Source organism: Acomys minous (assembly GCF_964271855.1).
Source record: "Acomys minous genome assembly, chromosome: 17".
Taxonomy (NCBI): domain Eukaryota; kingdom Metazoa; phylum Chordata; class Mammalia; order Rodentia; family Muridae; genus Acomys; species Acomys minous.
Genome location: NC_140500.1, coordinates 27,710,181 through 27,727,650, shown reverse-complemented (window position 1 = coordinate 27,727,650; position 17,470 = coordinate 27,710,181).

Genomic DNA, 17,470 nt, shown 5'->3' with positions numbered 1-17,470 from the left:
ACCTTATCTAACTATTTTACCTTATCTTTCTATAGAATCATATCTGTTACACGTAGGATGTATATTCTTGTGATAAAAATAGACTAGTAATTGATATGACCATAACTTACTTATCCTAAACAGCCTGCAATAGCACTTTCAAAGTATTGGAAGTAAACCTTGTATTATAGTTGAGTTCTATGGGTACAATACCATATATATATATATATATATATATATATATATATATATATATATATAGTGTGTGTGTGTGTGTGTGTGTGTGTGTGTGTGTGTGTGTGTGTGTGTGAAGAATACTTTCAGGGATCACTTCTATAGTTCATCTGCCATGTTTCAAATGCCACGCCTTTCCCAGGAATCTTTTGAAACCTCAAAGCCTATCCCCAATGACACAACTCCTCCAGCAAGTTCCTTTCCAGACACTTCCGCCAATGGAGACGGTCTCAGGGTTTTATTGCTCTGAAGAGACACAATGACCACGGCAACTCCTATAAAGGAAAGCATTTAACTGGGGCTGCCTGCCTTACAGGTTCAGAGGTTTAGTCCATTATCGGCATGGCAGCACGTAGGCAAACATGGTGCTGGAAAGGTAGGGGAAAGCGGCTACATTCTTCCCCAAAATACCACAACAACAGTCTCTAGGCCACATATTAATATTCTCTTATGAAACCTCTTGAACCAGGCCCCACAGTTCAAATCACCCTCAGCACCACTCTCTTCCGTGTTCCCACCAGTGTGGCCCATTAAGCTCCCCTTTCAAGTGTAAACCAAAACACTTAATTGAGGCTGGCTTACAGTTCGGAGGTGTCATGGCAGGAAGCATGGCAGCACACAGCACGCAGGCACACGTGGTGCTCGAGAGGTTGCTGAGAGTTCTACATCCAGATCAGCAGACAGAAGGAATAGAACGTGGTCTGGCTTAAGCTTCTGAAATCTCTTAGTGACATACTTCCTCCAACAAAGCCACGCCCCCTAACAGTGTCATTCGTTGTGGCCCTAAGGGGACCATTTTCATTCAAACCATCACAAGGACCAAGTATGCAAACACGTAGCTGAAGGAGGCCATGCTCCATCAAACCAGCACGTAGGCCCTAGAGTACAACTGCTACTGTTATTTTGCTAAGTGGTCCTGACATCAAATTGCCTTCTAAATGTTTACGTTTGTACCCAATGACCTGGGCTAACATCAGAGAAGCTTCTTTTTGCCATGGACAGCAGTCGGTGGGAAGACGTGTAGCTGGTCAAAGTTCAGACTGAGTATTCAGCTCTGAATGAGACATTTAAATTAACCCACCACCACCAAGGCTCAAGGAAGATTTCAAAAGAGGAGGTAGAAATAATGTAAGAGCCAAAGACTGGGGCTGGAGAGGTGGCTCAGAAGTTAAGAGCACTGGCTGCTCTTCCAAAGGTCCTAAGTTCAATTCCCAGAAACCACCTGGTGGCTCATAACCATCTATGATGAGATCTAGTGCCACCTTCTGGCATGTAGGCACACATGCAGGCAGAATACTATAAAAATAATAAATCTAAAAAATGAGCCAAAGGGGTAGGGGGGCGGGGGAGGAATGCTGTGAGAGTCTGTGTAGATATTGATGCTGCTCTCTCATCCAGGTCTGGACTAAGATGGAAGGAAAAGAGAAGCGTCCAAGCCAGAGGCCGCAGTGATATAAGCTGTGAGGTTGGGAAGGCACAAGGCGGACACAAGGCTGGGGGGAGGGGAACAGAGTTTGCTAAAACTGCAATGGAGTTTATCACCATTAACATAAATAGAGAGACAGAACGCGCCTGAGTGTCCTCTAGGAAGTTAGTTCTAGAGAGCAAGCAGGCAGCCCCTCCTTGGGGGGAAAGTCCCATCAGCATCAGGAAGTTAGAACTTCAGGTCTCAGTTACGACTTTCCTACACTCAGCTAAAGAACCACTGGTCCACACTGCAGAGCAGAACGCTGCTGTGGTCCCACAGACATGACAATTGTGATGTGTGAGGTGCACACATTGGGGTGTAGAGACCCGGGAGTGCTGTCTCCCCCCCCTTTAGCACACAGCAACTGTTGGCTCTGCTCCCGACAGACCTGACTTTTCCTTAAGGCAAACCTTTCACCAGTCTCCCCTCACTCCGACCCCCCACCCAGATTCCTGCCTGGAATTTGGTCCCAAGGAGCCCTTCAGAGACTTACTGCTGCGTTGACGTCCCCAGGATCCCATCATCTCTTTGCGTTAGCCATGTCCTCCCCCATGGGGATAAGATATCTCAGTGTGCCCAGGCAGGGTGTTTATGATTTCTTCTCAGTGAAACTCCTGCTGGGACTTCCCTGCTATCAGACGCTGTTAAAGAGCTGTCAGGTGTGTAAAAGCTAAAGTCCAGCGAGGGCTGAAAAGCCAGCCGAGGAGTTCGGCGAGAGAAGGCGGCGGAGGGCAGGTCTGGGAACCAGGTCAGCAGATTCCAGAGTCCATCGTGAGAATGAAGTGTGCACTGCCTGCTTCCAGGCCCTCTGCTTGTCACCGAAGGGCTGACTGGAATTCATATGCACCAATCCAGCAGGCAAGAAGCAGCAGCTGGTGAGGAGAGGGGTCTCTAGAGAATTAAAATGCAGCCAGGCCATGATAAGGAGCTGGGGTCAGGAAGGGTGAACTTGGGGAAAGCACACAACATAGCAGGAAAACGTGAACACACACGTACACACACACACACACACACACACACACACACACACACACACACACAGGCCATGGAGCCCATGCTCTGTGTCCCAGGGTGCTTTCCACTATTACGACAGACACCATGGTCAAAAGCAACTTGGTTGGGGGAGGGTCTATTTCATCTTACGGCTTATAGTCCTCTATGGAGAGAATCAGGAGTCAGGGCAGGAACAGAAGAGAGACCAGGAAGAAACTGTGATTACTGCTTTCTCCTTCTTGGCTTCCTTATACCCCCCAGGACCACTTTGCCAGGGTAGGCATTACGCACAGTGAGCTGCGCCCTCCCACATCAATCATTAATCAAAAAAATGACCTACAGACTTGCCTACAGGCCAATCTGGTGGGGGCATTTTCTCAGTTGCCATTCCCTCTTCCCCCGATGACTCTAGCTTGTGTCACGCTGACACAAAACCTAACGAGAACACCCTGCGTGCTCAGCACCTTGTGTCCCTGTTAGGGCATGGAACAACTCCCCAGTTGGAACTCTGAATCCACTGCTGCCATACCGCTCACACAGGCAGAGGCCTGCAGCTGCCAGGAATTCTCCCCTCACAGAAAAGTATTTATTTGGTCTGTTCGGGCCAACTAATCACAGATGGTCCAGGATGACAGTCAAAATTGCTTCCATTTACAATAATGGCAAGTCGGATAACATCACCTAACTTGTTAGTGTCACAGGTCAACATCCATAGAGGCCACTTTATTGAATGTAACTTTCATTGTAATAAATATGGTTTTGGATAAATGCATTTCCCTAGGCATTAAGTCACTCCTCAATCATCCAGAAGGGTGTGACCTCTAGTGTTCAGAGACTCGCTGTCGAGGGGTGAGTGGGCATCAAGCACACAGGTCTAGTCAACCTGGCTCAGATAATACAAAAAAGGTGTCATCCAAGAAGGGACATAAACAGGCATGGGGTTAGCAGGTGAAGATTTGCTGGGCAGAGAGGAGACAAGGAACTGACTTTTGTGCTAGAAGAATTAAACTACGGAATTAGCAATCTAAGTGGAGGCTCATTAAAGGACCGTGAACCCCAGAGGCCTGCCATGATGGGGGTTCAGGGCAGAGGAATGAGCCTTAGGAAGGAAGGGTCAGTGAAACTGCCAATGGGACAAAGGAACAGGTGTCAAGGGAGGAAGTGGTCTCCGTCCTGACCCTTCAAAATGCCCTCTGTTGTATAGTTTGCTGAGCTCCTTGACAGTAGGGCATGGAGTCTGCATGACAGTCCCTGAATATGAGTGACTCAGAAGAGCATCTGCAAAGGAAGCTGAGCAGGACACAGAGTGAAAATGTGTGAGGGTTGTGTGTGCCAAGCGGGAAGATTTGTTTGCCACGACTGATGAAGAAACGTGTAAGGCCTACAAAAGAGGATGTAGAACTCAGAGCTGTAAGCCTGAAGGCATCACATGGAGGATGGAGAACAGAGCTCATCCTGGCTGACACCTGCTCATCTGTAGCACCTCTTCCATTGTCCCAAACACTCCCGAATTAGTCACTGTCTTCCCACTTTAAACGGTGGGGGAAGTGAGCATTCAAGCTAGTATGTCAAAAGTCCAAAGTCACAGTTATCCCCTGGTGGAGCTGTCATTCAGACTGACCCTCAAACACAGGCTTCTTCCACTGTGTGTGGAAGCACCAGGATTGCCACAGAAGAACGGATAGATCATACCTCCAGAATCTGGTGTCTCTAATGATGGGGATGGAGGCTGTGGGGTAGGAGCCAGACAGCACCATCTAATGGAGGGGTTGGAAGGGGAGGTTTGTGGCTAGATCTCTTGACAGCAGCTCCACTGTGAGCTTGAGGCAGGCATCAACATAGTCTCCATAACAAGAGCTGCTGTTAGCATTCTCAGTCTTGCTTGCCCGTCATCTGCAGGGATGGAGTTGAAGAAGGGAAACATGGAGCCTGAAAAGGCAGAAGATTAAACACAAGGCTGGTCATGGTGGCTGGCACACACCTTTAATCCCAGCACTTGGGAGGCAGGGGCAAGGGGATCACTGTGAGTTAGAGCCCAGCCTGGTCTACAAAGCAAGTCCAGGACAGCCAGGACTAACACAGAGAAACCCTGTCTTGAAAAACAAATAAAAAAAAAAAAGGTTAAACATAGAAAAGAATAAATATAGGAAAAAATAGATATCCAACAGGGTGAAAGTGTCAAAATTCCAAATGGAGAAATGATCCCTGGATGTGGTGGTGGTACCTTTGCCTCGGAGCCAAGCAGAGCATTCAGGGATGTTGAGACAGAAAGATGACATATAACACTAAAGAAGACTTGGGAGCAGATGCTGAGATGGAGGAGGGGGAGAGAGTCAGAGAGAATGTTAACGGGAAGATGCCAGACTGAGTCCTGTGTGCAGCAGAGCTTCAAGGCCACATGCTGGCCACTGAAAGCGCAACGTAGCTCTCCTATCTTCTTGACCAGCCCTCAGCAGCAGGTGGCCAAGAGGGGAGACCAGACGGCTCGAGTGAGTCGCAGCAGGACATTGGCAGAAGGTCAAGGGGAAGAGAGATTAGCTGAGGTTGGAGTGACCTTGAGAAGGCACAAGAAGGGATCCATGTTGCAATGTGTGTTGTCTTGGGACTTGACAAGACCTTTGTATTACCAGGGCCCTGTTTTCAGTAGGATTAGCTCTGCGATAGTTTGGTCTAAAGTTCTCCGATCACGTCCTCCACCCACATCTCTCTCAACACATCATAATTAGTTATTATATACTAAGGAGACATCTTCCAAGTCAGCCACAGAAACAGAAGAAAACAAGATTGAGAAAGTAATCAAAGGCTCTTGGAAAGGTTTTTGAAATGTCCACATGCATAGGAAGAGCCTGGTGATGTTTTATGGTCCTGGGTCCCTGGGAATTCAGTGAAGAGTACTAATGATGTTCCCCTGCTAGAATTAGGAACCCTATCCTTTAGGGACTCAGCTCCCTTGAAACCCTCTTTATTTATAATATTCTGGAAACAAATTTTGTTCTCTTATCTAAGATGGGTGTCCTGTCCCTTCCTGGCCCAATAGCAACCATGTGCTGTGCAGCCTCGGCGGGCTGCTTCCTACCTGAACTCTGCTGTTGTGGATATGCCTATACATATATAGTTTTTGTGAAGTTATGCCACACGGGCTGACAAAGCTCCCCAAAAGACTGTAGACTAACAAAATTCCAAGCACCAGGCATGAGAAACCGCAAGTTGATGGTTGAGAGAACACAAGAGACTCGCAAAAACCATTTAGGCTACTCTGTGTTGCTTCCCGGAAGGGGAAGTCAAGCCCCTGTTGCTAAAGGCACCACACACTTTTGGACACAAGACTGCTTTGAGATAATGTTTTTATATGTGAAACTAAACCCATGAAATCTCAACAATACAGATACCTCCTGAAAACTGACACCACCAATTGACATGCCAAAGTGAATCCTCACAAGGGTCCACCCCTAAGTGAAGACCTCCAGGCAACCAACGGCTGCAAGGAGAGAGAGAAACTCGGTCTTCTCCAGGAATAATCTCCCTCGTGGGTGATCTAATCGTAAGAAGTCAGCCCTAAACACATATAGTGTTCTGCCTGCATGTACACCTGCCCTCCAGAAGAGGGCACCAGATCTTACTATAGATGGTTGTGAGCTACTATGTGGTTGCTGGGAATTGAACTTATGACCTTTGGAAGAGCAGCCGGTGCTCTGATCCACTGAGCCACGTATCCAGCCCAGATTTTGATCTTATACTCATTATCCTCATGTATCTCCTTCCCACTCCCACTAAACTCCTTCCTCTCAAGTTTTCCTCCTCTCATTCTTCTGTGTGTGACCTCCCGAGTGCAGTTAGAGATCGGATAAGCATGAGTGGTGGAGTTTTCACTGCGGTGTGGCACCTTATCAGTGGCCACACAACTGAAGAAAATAACTCCCCTCTGCTCAGCAACCATTCACTTCCAATAGCTGCACAGGGAGGGGGAGGGCGCCAAGAATCCGTCTCCTGTCCAAGATGGCATGTTGACCGTCAAGCTTGTCCAGGCCTTGCGCAGATAACCACACTGTTGTAGTCCAGGCCTATGGTGGCCATATCAGTTCCAGAAGACAGTTTTCACAGCGTCCCTCCATGTCTTCTGCTCCTATTGTGACGGTCCCTGAGCCTTAGGGGGTGTGATACAGATGTCCCATCTAGGGTTGGCTACTCAGCAGCCTTTGCATTAACTGTGGCCCACTGCAGAGAAGCTTCATTGAGCAAGACTGAGACAAGCAGGAATGTAAGGCTATAAACACAGCTTGGTAACATGCTATCGAACACAACGACAGTAGCAGGTTTCCCTCTATGACCTCGCCAGCCACAGGCTTTTGACAAGATTTACAGTGTCAGATGAGCTTCCACCCAGTGAGGCCAGCATTGGTAGGCACTTGTTTTGCTTTTATTTGATTGTGACTGTGCCCTCAGGTCTCCCTCCTCAAGTGAGAAGGCATTTAACTTAATTTTAATTTTACAGAAGCTACAGCCGAGAGACTTTGAACTTTTAAAGATTTTAAATTTTTTAAAGAGATTGAACTTTTCATGTGTTTGACACTGTAGAGATTGTGGGACTTTTAAAGTTATTATGTTTTAAACTGTGATTTTAGTATTAGCACGCATGTCATCTCGGAGATAAATGAGAAAGGAAAGGTTCAAATTGTAAAGTGATGTATGTGTGTGCCAAGTTGACAAGGGGTCAGTTGTGCTAGATAGTTTTCTGTCAAATTGGCACAAGATAAAGCCATCTGAGAGGAGGGAGCCTCAACTAAGAAAATACCTCCAAAGCCAAGTGTCCTGAGTTCAATTCCCAGCAACCACATGGTGGCTCACAATACTCTATAATGTGATGTGATGCCCTCTTCTGATTTTCAGGGGTAAAAGCAGGCAGAGCACTGTATACATAATAAATAAGCAGACTGAACTGGGAAGTAGTGGCACACACCTTTAATCCCAGCACTTGGGAAGCAGAGGCAGGTGGATCTCTGAGTTCACATCAAGTCTGGTCTACAAAGCAAGTTCCAGGACATTCAGGGCTACACAGAGAAACCCTGTCTCAGAAAAGAAAGGAAGAAACAAACAAAGACTGAGCAAGCCAGTAAGCAGCACCCCTCCATGGCCTCTGCATCAGCTCCTGCCTCCAGGCTCCTGCCCTGTCTGAGTTCCTGTCCTGACTTCCTTTAGACAGGGGCCCTTTCTTCTCCAACTTGCTTTTGGTGGTCACAGTGCTTCACCATAGCCACAGTAACGCTAAGTAGGATAGTCCTCATGACACAGTCACCTCTTAAATGTTCTCTCGCTCAGCACTGCTATGATAGCAGTGACCTGTCGAGGTGAGTTTTAAAAGAGACCAGCATCTCAAACAGTGAAAGACCAGCATCTCAAACAGTGAAGGACCCGAGGAGAAGCCGTCTGGTGCCCCTGCCCTCGGCAGACCTCCCTCCATTCATCCCAACACAAATCAGGGGTTAGTCCTACCCTGTCCCCACAGACAGGAGGACACAGCAGCACAAAAAGAAGGGGACCTGGGGGAGCCCCAGACCTAGCGCTACTGCCAGCACTGCCTGTTCCGAAGCTCCTCGGCAGGACTCCAGGCAAAGCCTCTCCAAGGTTCAGTTTTCAGCAATTAAAACATTTGTCAAAGAAGATTTAACCCAGCATTGTGAAGTGCTCTGTCAAACGGATTTGGCTCAGTGCTTTTTAAAGTTCTGTGAAATGGCTACTCCCAAAAGTAATGCAATTATGTTACCATGGCTTTAAACAAAAACAGTAACTAAAAAGATGTTGATGGACCAGGAAAAATCATTTTGAGCCACAGCCATTACTTTTGGGGGGGGGGGAAACAAAAAAACAAAAATTGCGTCTAACCTGCAGGCTGGATCTCTAACGAAGACCCCAAGAAAACCCAGAAGTCAAAGAAGGGACAGATGGGGGTGGGGCAGGCAAAGAGGGGCAAAGGTTTTAAACCAGCCTCCATAAACAGCATCCAAACTCCTACCCAGTGTTTCTTGCCCCTTCAGAGACTGAAGGTGCTTATGAGTCCAACCCCACTGTGTAAGCAGGATGCCCTCGCTGCTCTGCATCTGACTGGCCTTGCCTGAAAACAGCAGAACAGTAAAAGCAAAGCCTAAGTACACATCTGTATGAAAGTGTCATAAAGAGACCCTTACTTGCTTTGTATGCAGACTTTATTGTTAATGGTAGCCTGAGGAAAAGTGCCGGCAGAGAGCACACAGGAGGCTGAGAAGGGCTTGGGTGAGGAAAGCCGGAGTGGGAGGAGGAGAAGAGAAGAGGAAAGTGTGTGAGGGTGGGGAGCAGAGAGGACAGAGAGGCCAAAGGTGAGGAACTGGCAGGAGACCAGGCAGGGAGAATAGCCCAGCCAGGCATTTAGGGCAGAGAGCTTGGCGGAGTAACCAGATAGGCTCCGGGAAGGGGCAAGACAGAGGGGATGAGGATGCTGAGAGCCAGGGCAAAAGTGGAGAGATGAGTTCACAGAGGGTGATGAGGCAGGTTTGGCGAGTATGGAACCAGACAGGTGAGGAGCAGTGCAGTGGGAAGCTGGAGAGCCAGATCACAGAGTCATCTGTGGGCCCCCAGAGACCAAGACTGTTGGAGAAGCTGGCATCCCTGATGAGCTGGGAACTGAATACCACCACCGCTTGTGACCTCACAAGCCAGCCCTCCCCTGAAGGCCCTGTCTCCTAGACATCATCTCGGGCTTCCCATGCCAGAGCCCGAAAAAACAGATCCTTCCACCTTCGGTTTCCCTTAGGCCAACCTGCCCTCCGGTCCCTGGGGAGGCATCATTACCTTAGCCTCTGGGCGGAGGCCCTGTGTTCTCCCTGCTGCCATTTCTCTTAAAGAATAAACTGAAAGACTATCTTAATGAAGCCAGGTTGTGCCTTTTCTTCTTGGTCCCAAGTCATCTCGGGAAGACCGTTCCATTTGGAAGATGGAATTGGGAATCCTCAGTAGGTTTGGGGGTGCTGAAGACATGGTTAGGAGTACTTGCAGCTCTTCCAGAGTACCAGAGTTCAAGTCCCAGCATCCACATCTGGCAGCACAAGACTGCCTGTAACTCTAGCTCCAAAAGGTCTGACGGACTCTTCTGGCTTTGGTGGGTACCCACACGCATGTGCACGTACTCAGCTATAGAGAAAAGACATACACATAAATAAAAACAAGCTATTTTTTAAAAAGAATCTTCAGTAGACTGCAAACGCTATATCCACATGGTGTAAAATTCCTGGGTAAGATGAAGACAAACAAAGAAACGATGGTGGCTTGAATGAGATGACCTTCATGGCCTTATGTATTTGACTGCTTGGTCCCCAGTTGGTGGAACTGTTTGGGAAGGATTGGGAGGCGGGGCATTCGTGGAGGGTGTGCACCACTGGAGGTGGGAGTTTCAGTGGTTTCAAAAGCCCACACCATCCCCAGTTAGCTCATCTCGGTCTCCTTCTTGTGAGTCAGATGTAAGCGCTCAGCTACTGCCGTGCCTGCCTGCCTGCCGCCTGTCTCCTGCCTTGCTCCAGCCATGATGGTCATGAGTGTACACTCTGGAACTGTGAGCCCCAAATACACTCGTATAAGTTGCCTTGTTCATGGTGTTTTACCACAACAATAGAAAAGCGACTAAGACCCAAGCAAAGGGAACAGACCATCTTCTCCTCACCTGAAGAACTTTTTAATTTAAAAAACAGGATTGAAGCTGGGCTGTGGTGGCTCACGCCTTTAATCCCAGCACTCGGGAGGCAGAGGCAGGCGGATCACTGTAAATTCGAGGCCAGCCTGGTCTACAAAGTTAGTCCAGAACAGCCAAGGCTACACAGAGAAACCTTGTATCAAAAAAACTAAAAATATAAAGAAGATTAAAAAACAGGATTGAAAAAAGAAAGCAGGAGCCAGGCACAGTGGCACATGCCTATAATCCCCACACTCAGGAAGACAGAGGCAGGCGTATCTCTGTGAGTTCGAGGCCAACCTGGTCTACAAAGTGAGTCCAGGACAGGCAAGTGCCAAGGCTACACAGAGAAAACCTGTCTCAAAAAAATAAAAAAAGGTAAGAAAGAAAGAAAAGGAAAGAAAGAAGAAAGGTGGGCACACACTCATAGTAAACACATGATTAGCATACGCAAGAGCCAGAATTCTAGCACCAACAAGTGCATGCATGCGTGTGTGCATGTGTGTACTTAAAAGGAAGCAATTCAAAGAAAGAGACAGATGCATGTATTCAAGGCCATAAGTGAGGGGGGCATACATGAAAACAGAAGTAGGAGGAATATTTCATCCTCTTCCGTTATTAAGGTAGGGTTCTGTTAACCAACCCAGACTATCCTGGAACTTGCCATCCTACTACCTTGACCACTCCAATAGCTGGAATTTCAGGTGTCCCACACCATGCCCAAATACAAAAATAAAAATAAAATATTGAAAAATAAAATCTGACTTAGAAAACTTAGAGAAACTATGTCTCACTGTATATTTATTACTCAGAATCTTCCACAGTGCACATAAAGGGAAATCCAGATCAACCCGGCTTAAAGACAAGTAGTACACAGTTGCAAGAGTCCAGAGAAATTTAGACTTGCCTGACCCAAGAGCTCCCCTAGATCGTGAAGTTAGAAATTTCTTTCTCCGTGCCCAAATAGCTACTCCAACCCTTTCACTAAAATCCAGTTATACCTGTGAGAATCAGACGCTGTGCTTCTTCCCCATTGACTCAAGAGGCCCCACTTTTTCAGCAGTTCAGAGGGAAGACTGCAGCTTCCACTAAGAGCACTGGGATGGGTCCCCAGTTTCATCCCAAACAGTAAACAGCAGGGAACTGGAGAAATTCAAGAGGACAGGTGGGCAAGAGTAAAACGCCGAACAGCTAACCGCACGCGGTCGCCACTGGGTCCCTGCGTGTGGCTTTAAAAGCACAGTCTCAGCCACTAGGCAGTAAACAGTGTTAACTACAGTGTGCTTACCACGTGCGTGATGAAGGTGACCAGTGCAAAGCGTGTGCTGATCTGGTTCAGTGCACACCTTGACTAGCTGGGTTCTCTCATGGGATCACTTGTCAGCGTGGATGCCAAGTGTCACAAAGGCTGATTGCTCCAGTGGACTCGAGATGAAGATGGTGTGCAAAAGGCCATGTCCTCTCTGAGACTAAGAGGTGGGTCAGGAGGCCACACGCTAGCCTCCCTCAAAATTACTTCCTCACATCAGCCGTCCCCAATCCTGATTTCACAAGTTCCCCAGCTGACTAAATTCTTCCAAAATCCTGACAAAACATTTTTTTTTTAGCCAAGTCTGGTTTATTTCCAAAGGTGAAAAAGTCTAAATTATAAAATATTACAGTGTCTCAATCAAAGTAAACATGGGAGAATTAGGTGAAATATCATGGACGTTTGTAAAAAAAAAAAAAAAAAAACCTCCTTCATGGAATGAAGAATTCCCAAGAGCATTTTGTCTGGCTTAAATTAATAACTTATGCTATGATTAAAACCCTGTTTGTATGACTCCTCTAGTCACTCTGTATCGTGAGAAAGGCTGAAGTGCGGCTGTGTGCGTTGACAGCTTGATGCACTGCTGCCCTTTGCCATTTGGAACGAGCGCTCTCCTGCCCTCACCTGAGGCTCTGAGACATCGGGGCAGGCCTCTCAGAACCCTAACAAACTCCAGCTCCACTTCAGCTCTGGACTGAAAGTTAGTATGGATCTGTGTGTGTGTGTGTGTGTGTGCTCTTGTGCACAACGTGGGAGGAAGCAGGGAAACACGGGGTGCGGAAGGGGGTGCTGGTCAGAGGAGGGTCCTGGAGACCTGACTCGGGTCACCAGCCTTAGCACCCACTCACGGGCTAGAACATGGATTCTTGTTTTGCTTTGCTCGCGGTGGTACCAGTGAGTAAAGCTCCGGATTTGTGCGAGCTAGGTGACTACTCTACCACTGAGCTACCACTCCAGCTCATTCCTAGGCCTATGCCTTTATCTTCAAACTACCCAAGACAAAGGAGCTGAAGACAGAGTAAGATGTGTCATAACTGACTTAGCAGAGTCTCTTAGAATTTGCCTTCTGGGATCACTGAAGCTCCTGGTATGACTGGTGAGTGGTCTGGGGTTCATTTGCGAGCACTTCCTTCAGTGATGACTCTCAGGGAAGGATTTTATTACTTCTCCATACACTTTCCTTCCCCCTCCCCCAATACATTCAACTTGATTCTTTGTGAATTTTACACCATGCACCTCAATCCCACTCAGCTCCCTGTCCCTTCACTCCTGCCTTCCACATCTGCAACATCCCTGCCCCCCCCCAAAAAAAAATCTGTGGAAGCTGTTGTGTGGCCCACAGTACACGCTTGTGTCCACATTTCTTTGCTTGTAAATGTTCATTGCAATGAGTCATTGGTCTGGTTCGAGGCCTCTGGCTTCTGCTACTCTATCCATACTGGGTCCTCACCGGGACTCCTCAGATATCCTGTTGTCTGTATCATAAAGATTCTGTAGCTTTGGATCTGTAGGGCCCTTCCCTTCAGGCACTCCAACAGTTCATCGATGGAGTAGATGTTGGAGGGCGGGGGCAAGTCAAAGGCCTGGATCTGGGCCTGGGAGGTAGTTGAGCTGGTCAGACAGCTCTCCCACACCCACACTGCCAGGGAAGGCTCTCCAGCACTGTCCCAGCTAGCTCATTCAATGCTACAGGCAGTTCGGGGCAGAGCCAGCTCTCCCATTCTCATGCCTCAAGGCCAGCTCACCTGTGCCCACAGCAGCAGGGCCAGCTGTGCTGCGCAGGCAAGGTTCAGAGTCCACTCTCCCTAGTGCTGCATCTGGTGAGGGTCAGGGCAACTCTCCCACTTTCACACCCTCCTGGCTGGCTCACTCATAACACCCCACAACACCCAAAACAGGGTCAACTCTACTGCACTGCCCAGGCAAGGTGCAGGGCCTGCTCTCCTGAATGCTGAAGCGGGTGAGGGGCAGGGCCTGCTCTCCAGAATGCTGAAGCCAGTGAGGGGCAGGGCAGCCACTCTGATGACCCTGGAGCTAGCTCTCCTGCCTGCTGCAGGTTGCAGAGGGTGAGGTAGGGAATGAGGGTATCTCTCCCTTGTAGGTAAGTTGTAGGGTCAGCTCTTCCAACCTCACACCCTCAGAGCCAGCTTACCTGTGCCTGCACCCCCAGGTTCAGCTCTACTGTGCTGCCCAGGCAAGGTGCAGGGCCCACTTTCCTAAGTATCAGCTTGCAAGGGACAGAGACAGCTCTCTTGGTCTCACGCCTTTGGAGCCAGCTCTCTCACAAGGCCCAGGTGAGGGTTTGGGCCAGCTCTGCACAGCCCTCGGACATTAACGTGGCCCCAGACAGGAGCCCAGGCCTGGCTTTTGGTGGTGACAGACACCTGTTGTTGCAATGCCACAGATCCAGACAGCCCTTGGTGGCAGCACAGGCCAGGACCTCGCCATGGCCTTAGGTGACATCACAGGCTATCCACATCAGGTTGTTCCTCACTACCCTTGAGTCTCCAGTTCTGACTCTTCACTGTGCCCACGACCTTCTGCCTCTCTTTCTCTCCCATCTCTCCACCACGCACAGGTTCATCCTAGTGGTCCCCAGGGTCTCTGGGTGTCTGTGGTCATCTCAGGAGTGGTCTCAGTAGTGCTATGCCCCACCTGTGCTGTGTGGCACCAGGCAGGGTAGTCTTGGGCATGGCCTGCTTGCCTGGGCCTGCCTGGCATTGGGCAGGGGTTGTCTTGGGCCCTGTGGTGCTAGGACCTCACATTCTCCTTTTTTTAATAAAATATATTTTTTATTAATTTATTCTTGTTACATCTCAATAGTTATCCCATCCCATGTATCCTCCCATTCCTCCCTCCCTCCCATCTCCCCTTACTCCCCTCCCCTATGACTGTGGCCGAGGGGGACCTCCTCCCCCTGTATATGTTCATAGGGTATCAAGTCTCTTCTTGGTAGCCTGCTATCCTTCCTCTGAGTGCCACCAGGTCTCCCCCTGCAGGGGACATGGTCAAATATGAGGCACCAGAGTCTGTGTGAAAGTCATACCCTACTCTCCACTTAACTGTGGAGAATGTCCTGTCCATTAGCTAGATCTGGGTAGGGGTTTGAAGTCTACGTCCTGTATTGTCCTTGGTTGGTGCCATAGTTTGAGCAGGACCCCTATAGAATATCTTTTATTTATTCTTTGATACTATCTTTCTTTCCCTTCCATGTCATCTTCCTCCTCCTCATCTTCTTCTTCCTCTTCTACTCCACTGAGTCCAACTAGTGTTGCCTTCTAGAATGTTGGCTGATCTTGTTCCAGTCTTATGCAGATGACCACAGCTGAGATGACCACAGTGAGTTTCCAAGGGCATCACCCAGGTCAGCCGTGTCATGTCCAGAAGACAGCGTTTCACAGCACTCCTCCCGTCCTCCAGATCTCTTAGTCTTTCCGCCCTCTCGTCCTGGATGTTCCCTGAGCCGTGGGTGGGATGTGTTGATACAGTCGTCCAATACTCTTTCTTTCAGCACTTTCACCACTAACTGCTACCCACTGCAGGGAGAAGCTCTCTGGCCTCGCTTGAGAGCAGCACTAATCTGTGTGCCTAAGCATAAACACTTAGAAGGTAGTTTGACAACGTGTCCATTTAGCAAGACAGCAGCAGTGCAGCCTCTGACCTCCCAGCCATGGCTAAGCATGAATTCCTTCCTGTAGAGCAGGCCTCACATCTAAACACGATAGCTTAACCCCACTCACCTCCATCCTCCCACTGTACCAGTCTCCACACATTCTTCCACCTCCATTCACTTCGAGATTCAGATTGCTCTGTTTCCACTTCAGACCCACAGTAACAATGTTCTTTCGTTGCCTGTAGTTATGTTGCTCAGACAAGCAGTTTTCCATCAAAATGTAGGTCTTCAGCAAATTGCTTATTTCATTTGCTCGGTGTTAACTGAGATCCTCACATCTTTGTTTTTGAATGAAATTAACCTGCATAATTTTCTCTTCACGGTGCTCTTTTTTTTCTGATGTGAACCAGAAATATATAAATCAATTTTTTTAATGTACATTTTTTTTCCTTTGGAGGATTTCTGTTTTGGTATGTTTGTGGTTTGTGGTTTTGTTTTGTTTTGTTTTTCTTTGTTTTGATGTTTCTGGAACAGTTTGAATGATAGAAATTAACAACTCGTTTAAAGGCAACATCTTTTTAGTAGTCATGTTAGTTTCCTACTTCTATGACAATTCACTCTAAATAATCAGCTTAGAGCTTATTTGGACTCACAAATTCCTTGGTTCCAGCCCCTAGACATATGAGCCATTACCTCTGGGGCTGGCCAGCACAGTAGCTCATAGACTGTGCACATGACAAAGGGAGCTGTTCGATTTGTGATAGACAGAAAGAAAGAGGAATGGGAGAGGGCAGCATCCCATGTTCTCTTTTGGCATGTCCCCAACAGCCTGGCTTGTTTTTTTTCCTAGTAGAATCCACTTCCTAATAGTACAATAGTCTGGGAACCAAGCCTTTGACATGTGGCCTTTGAGGATATTTGGGACCCAAACTACAGCAGAGGCTATTGGAAGAACTTTGGGGCTATGTGTTAACAGGCATGATTCTTCCCTGAGGACAAAAGGACTAGCCCACACAAGGTTCCTCTAGCACTGCTGAAGGACCATCCAAGTCGAGACTTTGTTGTTTATTGAGTATTGCCCCCCAATAGACTCCGATCTCAGCTCTGTCTGTGAGGCCCACACTAGTTTGATGACATTGACTGACCTTCCCTGATCATCACCACTTCACTGAAGTGGGAGAAGATGAAACAGTAGAACCCTAGAACTGCAAGGATAAGGCCGTTTCCCAAGCTACAGCTGACCCTGCAGCTCTTGACCCCCAAAACACGGTGGTCTCCCCATGTGGGAAGCCACGCTCATACCAGGACCAAGACTGGAACAAATGATATGCAAGGGGAAAAAAATGGCCTCAGGTATGCTGGTGCCAGATTGTGAACTTCTTGGAGTCCATCCTGAAGGAAACGGGAAGCCACTTAAGATGACGCAGTGGGAGGCAAATTAACAGCAGGTTGGCAGGAAGGACAGCATCGTCGAATTTAATTGAAAGACACTGAGAAGCCTGCAGGTCTTGTGGCGTTTGTGTCAAATGTGATGATTTCAGCAAGGCAGGAAACTGCTACACAGTACCAGGAACGGTCTCCACTGTGGTGGCTGTGTCCTTCCTCTGGACAAACTTGACAATAAACCCATCTTGAACATCCTCACCATCTTGAAAATTCCCTGATCTTGCCTTAATGTCATTTTGAAGTCAATTTTGCTTCATCTTTCCATGTGTCCTAAAGAGGAAATAATATAGGCATTGCTGCTTACACACATATCTACATGTGTATCTGTCCCTTGTAAGTGGTAGGATATTTACAAGCCACATGTAAGCCATAGACAGTAGACATGACTTGAGTATGTGGTATTAAAGTAAGCGTTCAAATGCACAGTAAATATTTCTATTCCAGCCATCCAAGCTATGTGCTCATATACTCTGTCACATAGAAAATAATATTACTTCCATTTGGTGTGCCAAAATTAAATGAAATAGGCCAAAATATTATACTTGTCATGGCTGTCATGCTGAAGTAGGCTGGTTTTCATGAAATAAACCAACCCAGGGAACTGCAGTCTTTATGCCCGTTCTTGAAGCAATCCACATCAAGTTGCTAACAGTTTCCCAGGCTTGAGGATCAGAGTCTTCACCATGATTTAATTACAGCCACTCTCAAGATGGGAGGGGCTTACAGAGCTGC